The sequence below is a fragment of the Agelaius phoeniceus genome, chromosome 8, assembly GCF_051311805.1.
Source record: "Agelaius phoeniceus isolate bAgePho1 chromosome 8, bAgePho1.hap1, whole genome shotgun sequence".
NCBI classification, from domain to species: Eukaryota; Metazoa; Chordata; class Aves; order Passeriformes; family Icteridae; genus Agelaius; species Agelaius phoeniceus.
In genome coordinates, this window is record NC_135272.1 from 32,043,535 (window position 1) to 32,060,667 (window position 17,133).

A 17,133-nucleotide genomic window follows, 5' to 3' on the forward strand; every position below is an offset into this window, starting at 1 on the left:
CTGCCCGCTGCTGGCCTCTCCCTCACCTTCCCTGTTGGCCCTGCTTCTGCTGGAGATGCTTCCAGCATGGTGAATGGTTGCCGTTCTCCAGTCCGGTCATGACACGGCAGGGGGGAGTCCCAAAACAGGAGGTGAACCAGGTCCAGGCTCAGTTGCAACAGAATTGGGCACAAAGCCCAGGAGGAAGCGGCACGTGAGCCCAGCAGGATGTCCTGACCCGACGCATCCTCACAGCGGTGAGGAGCAGCCCTGGGCTCGGCCTCCTGCTTCCCTCCACTCACAGGAAATGGGATGCCTGTCCAGGCAACTCATGGTTGTACACATCCTTCTGTCTCTCTGCTTGGACTCAGGGCAACACTGGCTCTTCTGGGGCAGGTAACCAGAAGAAAGGGATGAGCAACCCTTATGGCAGGAGAAACTATGAGACATCACAAAGGAGCAAGCTGGAGTGCGGAGTAAACTGCACCGCATTCTCCAAACCCATGGGAAACAATTGTGTACAGACTGGCTGAAAACAATACTTGTGTCACCACTCATTCTCCTGCTCCTCCTGTACCTGCTCATCTCCTCCCACTGGCTTATTTCCACTCCTACTCTGAGCTCTGCACTACCTCAGCACACATCAGTCACTGAGGGCTGAGAGAGAAAATGTTCCTATTTTTATACTTTAACCCAAGGTGGTTTAGGCACACATTTAAATTTGAAATATGCATTTGGACCTGTAAGAAGAAATTAGCTGAAGTCATACTTGATTACTGGAAAGCTTTCCCTACATGCTTTGTTTTCTTTATCTGTTCATAATTCTCTATGCCTCTGCATTGGTTTTGTGCCCCACCTCTGCATCCTGTCATTCCTCATCTGGCAGTCATCCTGAGCTGCTAGTGCTCATCATCTGTCCTGAAATGTGGGATCCCTCCTTCCCACCTATTCCTTAATAAAGGTTTTATAGAAGCTCTGCTTTATCAACCTGTTTCTCAGCCATTTTTTTCAGCAAGAAAAAGAAGATATGGAGGGGAAGAATATAAAAAGCAAAAAAATAGATATAAAAATATTCACACCATTCACATACTCACTGTCACTTCTCTACTCCACCTCACACTTCTCCCATAAGCAAAATCCCTAGAAATCAGCACAGACTTTGTATTTCTAGGTTGATTTTTTTCTTCTTTGATTAAAATTGGAATTCTATCCCAGAATAACTAATACCTTGAAATTAAACCAGAAGATTTTAAAGCTACAGCTTTGTCTCCTGGGGAGAGCAGTATTTTTGGGAGGGGGCCCCTTGGTAGGCATTTGGAGAGCCTGGGTTTCTGAGCTGCCGTGAGCTCATGTGGGTGCCCTTTGCTCAATCAGTTTTTTCCTTCATCTCTCAGTCTTGCAGCTTGGCAGGGACTGGTGGCCTCTCAGGAGAGAGGTTACACCCAGGCTGATGTGTTCTCACTGCAAAGAGAAGGAAAATGCAAAACAGGGACTTGGGATCTGGCTCTGGAGTTGGAGGCTTGGTGCCGAGAGCTGCTGTGAGCAGGATTTTGTGGGCAGGATATCTGGCTCAGCAGTGTTCTTGCTGCTGTTCCCTTTCTCTCCTGGGTGTTGCATCAAGTATTTTCCACCAGCTCCAGGAAGAGACCCAGAGCTGCAGCAAGGCTCTGGAATAAGGGTGTTGAGCCAAGGAACTTGTGCAGGTCAGCCAGCAGAGCTGTGTCACCCCAGAGCACAATTAAAAGCCCCAGGTGCCCTCAGAGCAGAACGTTTGTCCAGTAGGGAGATCTGCTCCAGCCATCTGCTCCTGAGGGCCTTCCTGACCCTTTGTGTTACAAAATAAACACAACAGACCCCCCATTTTACTCCCTCAAACTGTGAAATGCACAGCAGTCTGCATCCAGAGAGCCTTTCCACAGTGTTCTCCAAAGCTGCTGTGGCAGACTCCAAGTTGCACCTGCAGCTCAGGAAGGAGCAGGCAGTGCCAGGTACGTGGTTATGTACCTTCACCCTGGCTGTGCACACTCAGCCATCAGGCATGACCACTGTGTCCACAGTCAGAGGACAAGAATCACTGAAGGTAACCACTCTGGCCTCTACAAATTAAAATAATAATGAGTTTCATATAATCAACACTGAGTTAATGTGGTCACGTAGATCTGTTGTTGATCATTCTGTGCATCTCACAGACAAATTGTCCTGGATGCCTCCAACCACCTGAGTTAAAACAACCAGCTCAGAGCCTCAGACATCTCTGTAGCAATCACAACAGCACTTGTCAGCCAGCTGATGGTGAATGATTGTACTGCAGATTTTCACAAATCTAGAATGACAGCTCCCAGAAGAAAAACAGCTCTCTGCTCCTCAGCTGGAATCGAGATGTCATCACCTGACATTGGACCACAAAACTGGACTTCATACTTACTTTCAGCCAAGAGAAAAATCACAGCTACTAAAATTTATTCAAAGCTGTTGGCAGGTTTGCAAAACAATGCCCTCCAATGACCTTCTTGGCTTAGCCATGAGCAGCAGCTCACCCGGGCTTGGCTAGGGTGGAAGAGCTCCTGAAATCTGGAACAGAGGGATTTTCTAAATGTACCTCTCCTCTTATTTCCTCCTCAGTGGAAACCCCATTCTTCTGTCTCTCCCTTTGCTGACCTTTTGCAATATCTTCTGTGAATTGTGTAAGGAGTGGTGAGATTCTGTGCTGAGTTTTCAGGAAAGCCTGTTAAGAACATAAGAAAGTCAAAAGATCAATGAACTTCAAGAATTTTAACAGTTTCATTTTATATCTTTTTGCATTCAACATGAATTCTCCTGCAGGAAATATTTATCTGTAATCAGCTCTGTAAGAATTGCTATATGTTGATTTTTTGTTGCAAGATCCTCTACTACAGTGCACTTCATGCCCAAAGGACATGGAAAATAATAGTATTAGCATGCTTTTATTTGCAAGTGTAATAGGATTTTCTACAATTCTAAGTACTGGCATTTTGACAAATAGGTACCAGATCTCAATGTTCTTTATTGTTTCTTTAAAAGTACAATGCACAAGGTTATGTCTGTGCTGGACAAACAAGGGACTGCTAACAAACCAAAACTAGCCAAATGCTGGTGAGGACTGGGCCTTGCAGCAGTGCAGCGAGCACAGCAGCAGCACAATCATTTTGGTGCAAATCCCCAGGTGAAACACTGTGTAAGAGTAGAAAGTGACTCGTTCTGGTACAGCTGAATTTGAAAATGTGCAAGATAGCACAGAAAGACTCTCCACCAGTCAGAGTCAAACACTAACAACCTCTGTTTTATAGATCTCCAAATATGATTGTTAGTAAAGCTGGTAACATTTGAATCATATCCACTGGTCTCCCTGGAAATAACATCTTGAGTGTCTATCTCTTCCTTTCTTAGAGCTTTGCTCACCCTGTGGATCAGCACCCAGGCAGCCCATAGCAGCACACAGGCATTCAGTGTGATTTGTGCTGCTCGGCATTTCGTGTGACTCGCTCTGCTCGTTCTAGGAAAGGTGTTACTACAGCCCATGAGCGCTCCGGAGGCTGAGAGAGGAATGACTCAGCCCTGCCTCCTGCATTCCTGAGCAGGAAATGAGGTACCCAGCTCTCTGCAATTCCAGTGCAAAGCAGAGCAGGAGCTGCAGCATTGCGTATACAGAACCAAGGATTTGAAAGTAAGAAGGACTAAGCACTTTGAGTTTTACAGAATAAAAGGAAACATGTGCATCAACACACAAAATCCTGGCCAGAAAAAGGAATCCCTGCTCTATGATCCAAGACTGTAATGCAAGGGACCCTGCCCACAGGCAAACAGACATTGCACAGGTTTCAGAGAGCCGAGCACCACCCATGCTCCTGACACAGAACAGCATTTCCCACATCTAGGTTACTGAAAGATTCCTCCTGAGAAATAAGGAAGATCATCACACAAACTTTGACAACCTTTGCACTTGAGGGGACCTTTTATCAGACATCTCAGAGTTCTTTCCAGGATTAGTGACACAAGCTGGTTTAGGAAGTCACCACTGCAGGTGTGCCTTTATCTAGAAATCCACCCCAGGATATGCTTTGTGTGCTCTTTCCATTTTATGCAGCTGCAAGTTTTCTAGACAAAGGGTTACAGATAGGCTGCTATGCTTTAAGGCCACAAGAGAACACTACAATCATCTAGCCAGACTCCAACAGACCTTCTGTAGAGATCTGTTAATTTCTGGGTTTCTTTTGCATAAAACAGTCTGTGAGCAGTCTGTGAGCCCTACAGTGTATCTTCTAGGAGGATGTGTAGTTACCAGAGCATGTGCATTGATCATTATGAAAACTGCATAGGAATTATCTGCTTATTCATCTTGTGCTGTGCTCTTGTCTTCTTAAGGTGGTTTGCACACTTTCAAAGTTATAGCAGCTTTGAAAGTATTTCAAAGTGGGTTGTGGGATGATCAAATTTACATAAAACTGTAGCAGTATTAAAGAAACACAAACTGGGGTATTAAGGTATTAGCATAGTTCTTCATCTCTAAAGTGTTTCCTGCTCAGATGTTCAGAAGTATTTGACTATATCCGAATTTAACTCCTTCATCTGGCAGAAACAGAGTACAGTATGGGATCTTTGTACCTCTTTGTTTTGCAAAATGATGTCATCCATATTGCCAGTATTCAGAAATGCAAAGGGTAAAATTGTATTTGAACTGTAGTAATTAGAAAAAACAATCTTGAGTTTTTATTAAGAGAATGGTAAAATTGAAAATAACCTGAATAGGGCTTGAGTGAATCTCTTTAATCATATTTGATGGAAGAGTTGGCAAATCCGAAATGCAGCAGTACAGATCCATGCTATTTTAAAACATACACAATTTATCTTTCCATTAAGATTGTAAGCATATTTTCTCAAACTGATTTATATTAGCCAGTTTCATGGGGCTACACCTCATGTTGTAAAAGAAGAAGAGAAAATGTAGATATATACAAGAGGTCACCTTGACCTCTAGATAATTAGCTGGATGACTGACAGCATAATGACATTTTTCATTCAAGACCATATCTGAAACCCAGAAAAATCTTCAATAGGCATTAATTTGACATGTCCAGCTAATGTAGCAGTTGGAGATTTCGCTGTTCCTTGAACAGTTTAATACTTGTTCTGAAATAGAACAAGCAATAGCACTGCTGAAACAGCATCAGTCTTCATTATAAATTAAACACATCGATACCATAGTGTGTGGTGTATATTAAACCAAAATGAGGTTTGAAAACTAATATGTTTACAAAGTAGCAGGCAGAAAAGCTTTTACCAACAGTTTCTTCTGTTTCCTGTTTCCTTAGGCATGTTGTCTATAACATAAATCCACATTGCTCATCTTTCTGAAACAATTAAAAGATTATTATGTTTTAAGAAAACAAAAAATATTAAAAAATATAATCTACACACTGAATTCCCAACCTTTCCCTAGCCTAGAATTAGTTTACTCTGCCCTTCACAAAGATTACTAATTTCAGAATTATAAGATACATGAAGTAATTAGATAAAAGAGCATTTGGTATTTTTTCTTCTCATTAAATGGTTTGTCTTTAAGACAAACTCATGATTGTTAATGGTAAAAGACCATTTTTATGGCATTACTGTAACTCTTGATACTAGCAAGTGTTTCTTCTTGAGACTTCCTTACTTGTCCTCCTAATTATTTTCATCTTCTTATCTATTTTTATCTTCTCCACTTTCTTTCATTTTCATCTGCTCTTAATTACAAAATGGTTCAGAAAGTATTAGAACAAAATAACACCAATGCAGTAACCTTAGCCATAAGACAAAAAATAACTTTCACAAATCACAGTAACCTACTACAGCAACCCAGTCTTCAAGCTGAGAAATTCAGGTACCAACATTTAAATCATATTTTTTAATTCATCCTTATTCAGGTCAACACAATATTCCTATTTGATTTTACATTAGGAGTTAAAACTTCTCCTAAACGTAAATCACGTTCTGCTTGCTCTCAGCAATGAAGTCTCTCATGTAGGGAGCTGCAGTGACAGAACAGAGATCTCAGCTGAGTTAAGGCAGTGAGTGCCAAAGGTTCAGTGAGATGAGTCAAAAGGCTCAACAGTGGTGGAAAATCAATCAGATTTGAAAAGGTGTTACTGATTTAGCCCTCAGAGTAGACAAGAACAGAGATGATTCGACCATTTTAGTTAACCTTGATCAACTGACATTTAAAATGGTGGGTTTGCTGCTATGGAAAAGCTCACAAATTATTGACAAATACAGTGAGAAGCAAGAGCAAAGCTTTCCCACATCTGTGTCAGTGCTGAGAGCTGTAAAGGAGCCTGCAGGTTGCACTCTGTGAAAGCCATCAAGTACCAAATTGCAATGCTCCTTCTGCAGGCAGAAGGAACTTCCACAGATGCTCTTTCAGCTGCATTTCCCCTCCTCAAAAGCACAATCCTGCTGTATGTCCATAAAAGAGAAACCACCATGTGGGATTCTTTTTATTTACAGCCCTGTAGCAGGGAGTGGAATCTGTTCTGTTACTTGGCCAACTATTGCACAACATCAGCAGGCAAAATGTTCCTTTAAGTGCAACACATATAATCCCACTGGTGTCAACACATAAAACTAAGAAGTGTTCCTTAAAACCTCTCTTTGCTTTTTGGACTCCTGAATAACTGACATGTAATTATATTTTGTCATTCTTCTACATCGGGTTGGTACTATCAAAAATAGAGTGTAACTTGACTGATGTGATAGTACCAAAAATATTTGTGTTTATGAAAAATGTTTTAAACACATACAATAAATATCACTGCTAAGTATTAAAGACTGAATATGTAAAGTACAAGATCACTAAATAGTTCACAATTCAAAATATGTTCTCATTTGATTGTACACACAATGCAATTAAAATATGAAATATCCTTAAATATGACCAAGTTATTTGCTTAATGACTGATTTGTTTCCTGGTTTGTTTGGTTGGTTGATTTTTTTGTTTTTTTATTTTTAAGATTAAGTTGCAGAAGTAATGCAGCAGTGATTCAGCCTCAATGGAATTGTTAAGGTGTGCATGTGACTGATCAGATGCCAAAGGGCATTAATGGACTTTGAACTCCATCAGCTGACAAGGACTTGCTTTCCTCTGTGCCACTTTATGTTTCTGTACTGTTATCATTAATAAAATATATCTCACCTGTTGAACAGGTGAAGCTAATACAGCTATAAACAGATACAGCTATGCAACAGCTACAAAGTGAAAGTCTGGTGACCATTCATAATAAAATGTTTCTTCAAATGACATTTAGTAGCATTGAAAGCAGCTGTGGTAAATTCCAGTGTAATCATCACTGTGACTTAGAAAATACATCATGTAGCTTCACAACAGTTTTTCAATCAAACTTCCTCTCTTTACAAATAAAATTCCATTTAAATATATTCTGGTTTTAAAAATGCACTGTAGAATCTGAAAGACTCTGTCAGCTCTCACTGTTATTGGTAATACTAATTTAAATGTGATTCACAAAATATGAGAAGCAATTGGAGAATATTATTTATAAATACTGACATCAGATTACCAAAATTATTGATGATGATGCATAAGCATCAAACCACCAAGATTTTTCAGATCCCCATATCAATTTAATTTGTTGAATCAGTTCAATGACAAACAAATTTGACCTTCTCTAGAAAGACAACCCCTCCTCCCCAAAGTGCTCACAAGACAAATATATATCAGGTAGAAAACTGACACAAAGAACACTGAGGTCCAAAGGAGAAAAGTAGCAAGGTTTTAGGTATGAAAGAGAGGCAAAAGCCATGTAAAGCAGGTAAGGTCAGATAGCTGGATGAGTTTTGCAGAAACAGAAGAGATATCCTTCCTGAAAGAATCTCCATGATTCAAAAGACATTCAAACTCCATCCAAAAACTGAAACATTCTTGATTGTCAGTCTCTTTATGTTTAGTGAAGAGTTTGTTCCTGTTGAAATCAAGTTTACTGTAATGTTTTTTCCTTACAGAAATATCTGCACAAAATTATTTAATGAATTTCTCTCTCCTTTCCTTGTGATAGCATTAATGATGGTAAATCACATATATACAGATGAGCATGAGAAAAAAACACTCCAAAATCATCAGTAGATCTATTTAGTTAACTGTAAAATGAATATATAGATGAGTTGCTCAATTTAACTCAACTCCTTAATTCTTCTAAGTAGGGAATAAATCTCAGGATAAAAATTAGCTGTGGGTCTCCTACAGAGGACTGCAGAACAGATCCATGTTGTGCTAGATGGCACAGCTGCCAGCCCAGAAATACAAACCATGCAGGTACCTTGTAGAGATCAAGGTGAGGAAAACCTGTATTGTTGTGTTTCCAAATACAGGTATATAGTTACTAATTAAAAGAATGGAACAGAAGATCTTAGATGAGAGCGTGTGGAGGTTTTATGTGTGTTTTAACTGTATTTATCATGTACATTGGACAACAAATTGAAGCAGATCCTACAGCCAGAACTTCTGCTGCCAGTGAGGCTTGAAAGGGGAAAAATATCCAAAGATTGCTTCAGGACATGGATGAGGAAACTTCTGATCAAAGTCTCTGACAGAAGCACAGAAGCTTGGATTTCTTCCTTGGATTTCTAAATCCTTTTCTGGATAGTTTTCCAATCAGGCTACTAGAAATTACTGTATTTTTAATTTAATTTCTACTTCAAGAAGTGTGGTAGGGGCAGGACAGGCGGCTTGGCATGTGGAACAACTGGCACAGATGAAAGCCAGCCAGATGGCATTAGGCTAAAAAAGTTCTCTTGCCCAAAATATAGCACCCACGTCCTTGGCAGATTCTAAAACCAGCACAGACTCTGTCTCTGTCTCTCTTTACCATTATCACACAGCTGACTTTTATATATATCTGCAGTTCTGATCCCTGCCCTTACAGCTTTGCAATAACTTCACAAATTTCTCATATGAGGAAAGCACTTAACAAGATTCAACAAGGAGAAAATTTTAATTAGACTTCTTCTTCTTTCAGGTAACTCAATTTTTTAACATTGATGGAATAATGTTCATAAATTCCTGTAGCTCTTTGGTGATTACTAATTTAAAAAGTAATAGAATTTAATCCTTGAATAAGCAACGTAATATGAGGATCTATTTTTTAGCAGATGAGCAGATTAAATACATCACAAAAATTAAAATGCCTTAAATTTTAGATGTTACACATTTAATTGCACATATGCAGTTATTTGATTAAATGAACTATGTGAGCTACTTGAACCAAGAAGAAATATTTCCAAGCTCAATCTAATCTCATAATTAAGATTCCTCATGTACATCGAGTAAGATCTGCCCAAACAATACAATATATCTACATTTGGTCAATGTTCTGTTCACAATTTATTATAAACTATACTAAAGCCTGATCCTCACTACCAGAGGACTTAAACTTTGCTAATAATGCAATCGGGGAGTTTGCTTAATGTGAAAACCTGTAAAAAAAGAAATATAATTATCTAGAAAGAGAACCTGTGGCGAAATTGCATTTATCCCTCAAATCCCCTGGTTAGTTCTAGATTTACCATTTTTTCCATCACTGCACTATCTGAGCCAAATTTTCTTCTCATACACAACTGCACAATTGCTATCCAAGTCCACAGGTTCAGAGAACTCCATGAAGAGCAGATGGTCTTATGTCAGTCTCTACTGCTTGCAAAGAAATCTCCTCCATCTCCAGCCAGCATGAGATTCAACAGCCAGAGAAGTTTCTGCACAGTGCTCAAGAGAGGGAAGTAATGTGTTCCCCTGAAAACTGGACAAGGAAATGCCTAAAATTGCAAGCTGACTGAAAGAGTAAAAGGAATTGAGTCAGCATTCTGGGGAAAGGAAGGAAAAGGGAGGGGTGGAACAAGCAGTATATTCTCAAAAAAAAAAAAAAAAGGTATGTTCAAAGCAGATACCATGAAAAAGATAAGTGCTACTACTATGCCATAAATAATATAAGACTCACATAATGCACCATTAAAGTTTATGGATCAAATCCTCTTTCCTGGCCATGATGTACTTAGGCATTACAAAGACTCTCACAGAGTTGGTTACAGCTTTCTGATTCACTACCCAGCCCAGTTCATCTCTGGCACTGAGATGGGACTGGAGATGATTCATTAATGGAGGGAGCCAAATTGCAATTTCTCTACCCTACAAGCCCTTTAAGACACTGTTTAAAGGGGCTGTAAAACTGGCATATATATTTCCTCTTAGTTCATTCAGAACTTTTCAGTCTAGAAGAGAAAATTCCTGGACCTTGGGTGCTTTTCTCTTGTTTTGCCTTACCTGAGCACTGCCAGGGGGCCCAGGACAGTGAGCAAGGCCTAAGGCTTTCCCCTTCTAAAGCCCCCTCAGGTTTCTCCACTTCGTGAATGCTTCAATTCGTCCCAAATAAACAGAGTTTATTTAGATGTGTCATGCACATGTACATGCACATCCATGCTCACTGATCACTAAACTGTAAAGCCAATTCAAATTTCTGGTGTTCAGGGAAGCTGTAAGGCTGGGTGCAATGTGCCCTCCGAGCATGCATAATCTGAAACAGATGGCTCAACAGATGAGCTGCCAAACACACAAGGCCAATTCAAATGCCATCCAAAAGTAAAAGTTATGTGGGATAAAAGTTTTCCTTGTCCCACTTTAGATAAACAGGGCCTATCTGCTTGGGAGATGATTCTTTCTCATTTTCTGCTTGTCTACATATTCTTTTCAAATATGGCATGCTCTAGAAAACAAATTCAGTTTTTACCAGCTGCCAGCATCTTCCAGTCTCTTGGTTGGGTTTTTCTTAATAAAGATCCATACTCTGGAGTGAAGAGATTGCAGGGTTATTTGAGCATAAGTTAAAAAACAAAGCCAACAAGGAAAGAGCAAAATACAGGAACTTTCTGACCTTCAAGGCTGCAAAGAAAAGGTTGAAAATATGAACTGTTCAGAAACCAGAATTCCTTTTTAACTCATGCTTTGGTTAGCAGCGTTTAAGCACAAATAAATAATTTAAATTGCATGGACTATGAAGTGTATTGATTTCCCATTTAAACACTCTGATACATGGCACTAGAGAGCTCTCCCCAGCTTGTGATACTTCCTAGCTCTCCCACAGGACTCCCTGCCCATAGCTTGCCTAAGTGGAGGCATTGTCCCTGCCTTAGGCAGGATTATGCCTTAGGCAACGTCTTCATTGTAAAGTAAACCTGATTTGAAGCTACCATGTTGTTGCAGTGCTGTTTCCTGTTTGACCAGTCCCAGCCCCCTCAGGTGTGCCAACCTTTCCCTCTCCCCCTTTTGCCCTCCTGCCTAAGAGCTGTCCATCATTCTTAACATTCCAGCAAGGCGTCGTGTGGTTGGCAGATTTTCAAAAGATGCCCCCAGGTCGGGGCTCATTGGCCTGTACATCCCCTGAGCCCTCCCCTCCTCACACCTGGTTGGCCCTCACCTGTCCCTCCCCCTGTCCCTGGGGCTTAAAAGGACACGAGAGCATGCAGTCAGTGTGTCTGTCTGTGAGCTGTTACTGTGTTCAGAGGTCTACCATGCTGCAATAAAACTCTGGACTAAGTCTCTACGACAGAACCCGCTCCTTTTCTCTTCACTGCCGTTTCAACCTTTTCCACCAAAGGTAAACTGAGTTCCTACTTTGCCTGGATTTGTTCTGAGTGCTCAGCTGCAGCACCCAGCTGGCCAAAGGCATCTCTGGGGTGAAAAACGCCACAGCTGCCGCCTTTGGTCCAGCAACAAGGCCCAGAAGAAGCCAGGCACCTCCTCACCCGAAGAACTTCAGGACTAAAATTCAATACCATATGTCTTGATTTTCCCATAAATGCGGGTTTTTGACACCTGGAATTTTTCCTGAGGGCATGCACACACACACACACACATAGACAAACAAACACCCACCAATATCTATGTGCATATATAAGCCTATTAATCTGTCTATCTCCCCAGATTGTGTATTCAGGTGTCTGAATTTCTTAACATTAGGAATCCTGACACAGGATAAATTAAATACATTCCTATTAAATACATACAAAAAACCCAGACAATGGCAGATTGCATACTGCAGAGTTCTGGTGTGCATGAAAAAAAATGAACATTTCCAAAAAGTGTTTCTGTGTGTTTCTACTTGATGACCAATCACGGTCCAGCTGTGTCGGGGCTGTAAGCAGTCCCAGGTTTTTATTATTCATTCCTTCAGCTTTCTGATGTCTCCTTGCTCTTTTGGTATAGTTCTAATATCTCATTTTCTTTTAATATAATAGAGATCATAAAATAATATTTCAGCCTTCTGAAAGGTGGAGTCAAGATTCTCGTCACTTCCCTTGTCCTGGGGACCCTCAAACACCACCACAATCAGCGGCCGAGTGGGTTTGTGCGAGCCTCTCAGTAACCCTGGGCCAGTCCTGAGTTGGCAGACACTGGGGGGCAGCCCCGACATGGCCCAGAGTGGGGAGACACTGTCTGTGCCCCGAGGGTGCTGAGGGCACCTGGGCTGGGGGGAGACACTCTCTGTGTGTGCCCCGAGGGTGCTGAGGGCACATGGGCTGGCAGGGAGACACTGTCTGTGTGTGCCCCAAGGGTACTGAGGGCACCTGGGCTGGGGGGAGACACTCTCTGTGCCCCGAGGGTGCTGAGGGCACCTGGGCTGGGGGGAGACACTCTCTGTGTGTGCCCCGAGGGTACTGAGGGCACCTGGGCTGGCAGGGAGACACTCTCTGTGCCCCGAGGGTACTGAGGGCACCTGGGCTGGCAGGGAGACACTCTCTGTGTGTGCCCCAAGGGTGCTGAGGGCACCTGGGCTGGGGGGAGACACTCTCTGTGTGTGCCCCGAGGGTGCTGAGGGCACCTGGGCTGGCAGGGAGACACTGTCTGTGCCCCGAGGGTGCTGAGGGCACCTGGGCTGGCAGGGAGACACTCTCTGTGTGTGCCCCGAGGGTGCTGAGGGCACCTGGGCTGGTGGGGAGACACTCCCTGTGCCCCGAGGGTGCTGAGGGCACCTGGGCTGGCAGGGAGACACTCTCTGTGCCCCAAGGGTACTGAGGGCAGCTGGGCTGGCAGGGAGACACTGTCTGTGTGTGCCCCGAGGGTGCTGAGGGCACCTGGGCTGGCAGGGAGACACTGTCTGTGTGTGCCCCGAGGGTGCTGAGGGCACCTGGGCTGACAGCAGGGAGACACTCTCTGTGTGTGCCCCGAGGGTGCTGAGGGCACCTGGGCTGGCAGGGAGACACTCTCTGTGTGTGCCCCGAGGGTGCTGAGGGCACCTGGGCTGGGCCCCTGTGCAGCACAAGAGACACCAGAGACATCGGTAGAAGAGACAGGCCCGACTCTTAGCAGGGGTTAATTCAAGGTTTTATTAGGAGTCCCAAAGGAGCTCCTGCACCTCAGGGGCCTCCTGCCGAGAGCCCCGGGAGATGTGCCAAGGTCACATTTAAAGGGAGGTGGAAACCAAAAGTAGAAAACATTTTACCAACCAATGAGTGACCCTAAGGGATGGATGCTGGGGGATGGACATTTAGGACAGCGTATGGGGCAAGGCTTGGGGGGCTGACCCCTGGCCTCTGGACAATCACTCGATGACCTGGACAGAAACTTCTGGATGGAGGGGATGGGATCTGAGTGATTGACAGAGAGCCAGGGTGGGGGTTTGGGGATGATCTCATCCCAGGAGAGGGATAACACAGGTAAAGGGAGGGGGGCACAGTTTGGGATAAACCATTTGGGAAAAATACGGGGATACAAAACAAAACTACTTCAAAGTATTACAAAGTATAAAAATGCACTACAGCAGGTTTGGGCAGCACCAAATAAAATAAAATAAAATGCTTTAAAAATAGAAAAAATAAAATTAAAAATTAAATAAAATTTAAATGACAAGATTAATTTAAAATAAATGAAAAAAAAAAATAAAAACTGTAAAGTGCTGTAAAGTGCCGTAAAAGTTCCATAAAAGGTAGTGCTGGAATGCAAGACCCTCAAACACCACCACAATCACCAGCTTGAGTTGGTCTGGGCAGCACCAAATAAAATAAAATAAAATCCTTTAAAAAAAGAAAAATTAAAAATTAAAATTAAATGAAAAATAAAATTAAAAAATGAAAAAAAAACTTTAAAAATAGAAAAATAAAAAAATTAAGTGAAAAATAAAATTGAAAAAATAAAATAAATGCTTTAAAAAAAATTAAAAATAAAATTTAAAAAATAAAAGAAAAAGCTTTAAAAATAGAAAAATTAAAAATATAAATTAAATAAAAATAAAATTTAAAAATACAAAAGAAGCTTTAAAAAAAGAAAAATCAAAAATAAAAATTAAATAAAAGAAATTTAAAAATTAAATAAAAAGCTTTAAAAATAGAAAAATCAAAAATAAAAATGAAATAAAAGTAAAATAACAAAATTAATTTAAAATAAATGAAACACAAAATAAAAACTGTAAAGTGCTGTAAAAGTTCCATAAAAGGTAGGGCTGTAATGCAAGACCCTCAAACACCACCACAATCACCAGCTTGAGTTGGTCTGGGCAGCACCAAATAAAATAAAATAAAATCCTTTAAAAAAAGAAAAATTAAAAATTAAAATTAAATTAAAAATAAAATTAAAAAATAAAAAAATGCTTTACAAATAGAAAAATAAAAAAAATTAAGTGAAAAATAAAATAAATGCTTTAAAAAAATAAAAATTTAAAATAAAATTAAAAAAATAAAATAAGCAGCTTTAAAAATAGAAAAATTAAAAATATAAATTAAATAAAAATAAAATTAAAAAATACAAAAGAAGCTTTAAAAATAGAAAAATCAAAAATAAAAATTAAATAAAAGAAATTTAAAAATTAAATAAAAAGCTTTAAAAATAGAAAAATCAAAAATAAAAATTAAATAAAAGTAAAATAACAAAATTAATTTAAAATAAATGAAACACAAAATAAAAACTGTAAAGTGCCGTAAAAGTTCCATAAAAGGTAGTGCTGTAATGCAAGACCCTCAAACACCACCACAATCACCAACTTGAGTTGGTCTGAGCAGCACCAAATAAAATAAAATAAAATCCTTTAAAAAAAGAAAAATTAAAAATTAAAATTAAATAAAAAATAAAATTAAAAAATAAAAAAATGCTTTACAAATAGAAAAATAAAAAAAATTAAGTGAAAAATAAAATTGAAAAAATAAAATAAATGCTTTAAAAAAATAAAAATTAAAAATAAAATTGAAAAAATAAAATAAAAAGCTTTAAAAATAGAAAAATTAAAAATATAAATTAAATAAAAATAAAATTAAAAAATACAAAAGAAGCTTTAAAAATAGAAAAATCAAAAATAAAAATTAAATAAAAGAAATTTAAAAATTAAATAAAAAGCTTTAAAAATAGAAAAATCAAAAATAAAAATTAAATAAAAGTAAAATAACAAAATTAATTTAAAATAAATGAAACACAAAATAAAAACTGTAAAGTGCTGTAAAAGTTCCATAAAAGGTAGTGCTGTAATGCAAGACTCTCAAACACCACCACAATCACCAGCTTGAGTTGGTCTGGGCAGCACCAAATAAAAAAAAATAAAAAGCTTTAAAAACAGATAAATTAAATATAAAAATTAAACTAAAAATAAAATTGATAAAATAAAATAAATGTTTTAAAAATAAAAATAGAAAAATAAAAATTAAATAAAAAATAAAATTAAAAAATAAAAAAATGCTTTAAAAAAGAAAAATAAAAAATAAAATTAAAAAATACAAAAAACTTTAAAAATAGAAAAATCAAAAATAAAAATTAAATTAAAAAATTAAAAAATAAAATAAAAAGCTGTAAAAATGAAAAACTAAAAAAAACTAAATTAAAAAAAAGCTTTAAAAATAGAAAAATTAAAAAAAAATTGAATAAAAATAAAATATAAAAATAAAAAAAGCTTTAAAAATACAAAAAACCCCAAAAAAATCAAAAATAAAAATTAAGTTAAAAAATTAAAAAATAAAATAAAAAGCTTTAAAAATGAAAAAAATTTAAAAAATTAAATTAAAAAAAGCTTTAAAAATAGAAAAATAAAAAAATTAAATAAAAAATAAAATTAAAAAAATGCAAAAAAAAAATTTAAAATAGAAAAATAAAAAATAAAAATTAAAGTAAAAAATTAAAAAATAAAATAAAAAGCTTTAAAAATAGAAAAATTAAAAATAAAAATTGAATAAAAATAAAATATAAAAATACAAAAAAGCTTTAAAAATAAAAAAAACAAAAAATCAAGAATAAAAATTAAATTAAAAAATTAAAAAATAAAATAAAATGCTTTAAAAATAGAAAAATAAAAATAAAAAATGAATAAAAATAAAATATAAAAATACAAAAAAAGCTTTAAAAATACAAAAAAAAACCCCAAAAATAAAAAATAAAAATTAAATCAAAAAAATTTAAAATACAATAAAAAGCTTTAAAAATGAAAATTTAAAACAAAAATAAAAAAAGCTTTAAAAATAGAAAAATCAAAAATAAAAATGAAATAAAAAATTAAAAAATAAATTAGAAAGCTTTAAAAATAGAAAAATTAAAAATAAAAAATGAATAAAAAAAATTAAAATACAAAAAAAGCTTTAAAAATACAAAAAAACCCCGCCAAAAAATTTAAATTAAATAATTTGAAAATAAAAAAAAGCTTTAAAAATGAAAAATCAAAAAAACTTAAATAAAAAAAGCTTTAAAAATAAAAATTGAAAAAAAAATTAAAAAATAAAATAAAAAACTTTAAAAATAAAAAATTAAATAGAAAAAATTAAATAGGAAAATTTTAAAAATACAAAACAAGCCTTAAAAATAGAAAAATCAAAAATAAAAATAAAATAAAATACAATTAAAAAAGCTTTAAAAATAGAACAATTAAAAACAAAAATTAAATAAAAATTAAAATTGAAAAAATAAAAAATACTTTAAAAAAAGAAAAATAAAAAATAAAATTTAAAAAATAAAATAAAAAGCTTTAAAAATAGAAAAATTAAAAATAAAAATTAAATTAAAAATAAAAAAATAAAAAGCTTTAAAAATACAAAAAATGGAATAAAAAATTTAAAAAAACCAAAAAAGCTTTAAAAATACAAAATTAAAAAATAAAAATTAAATAAAAAATTTGAAAAATAAAATA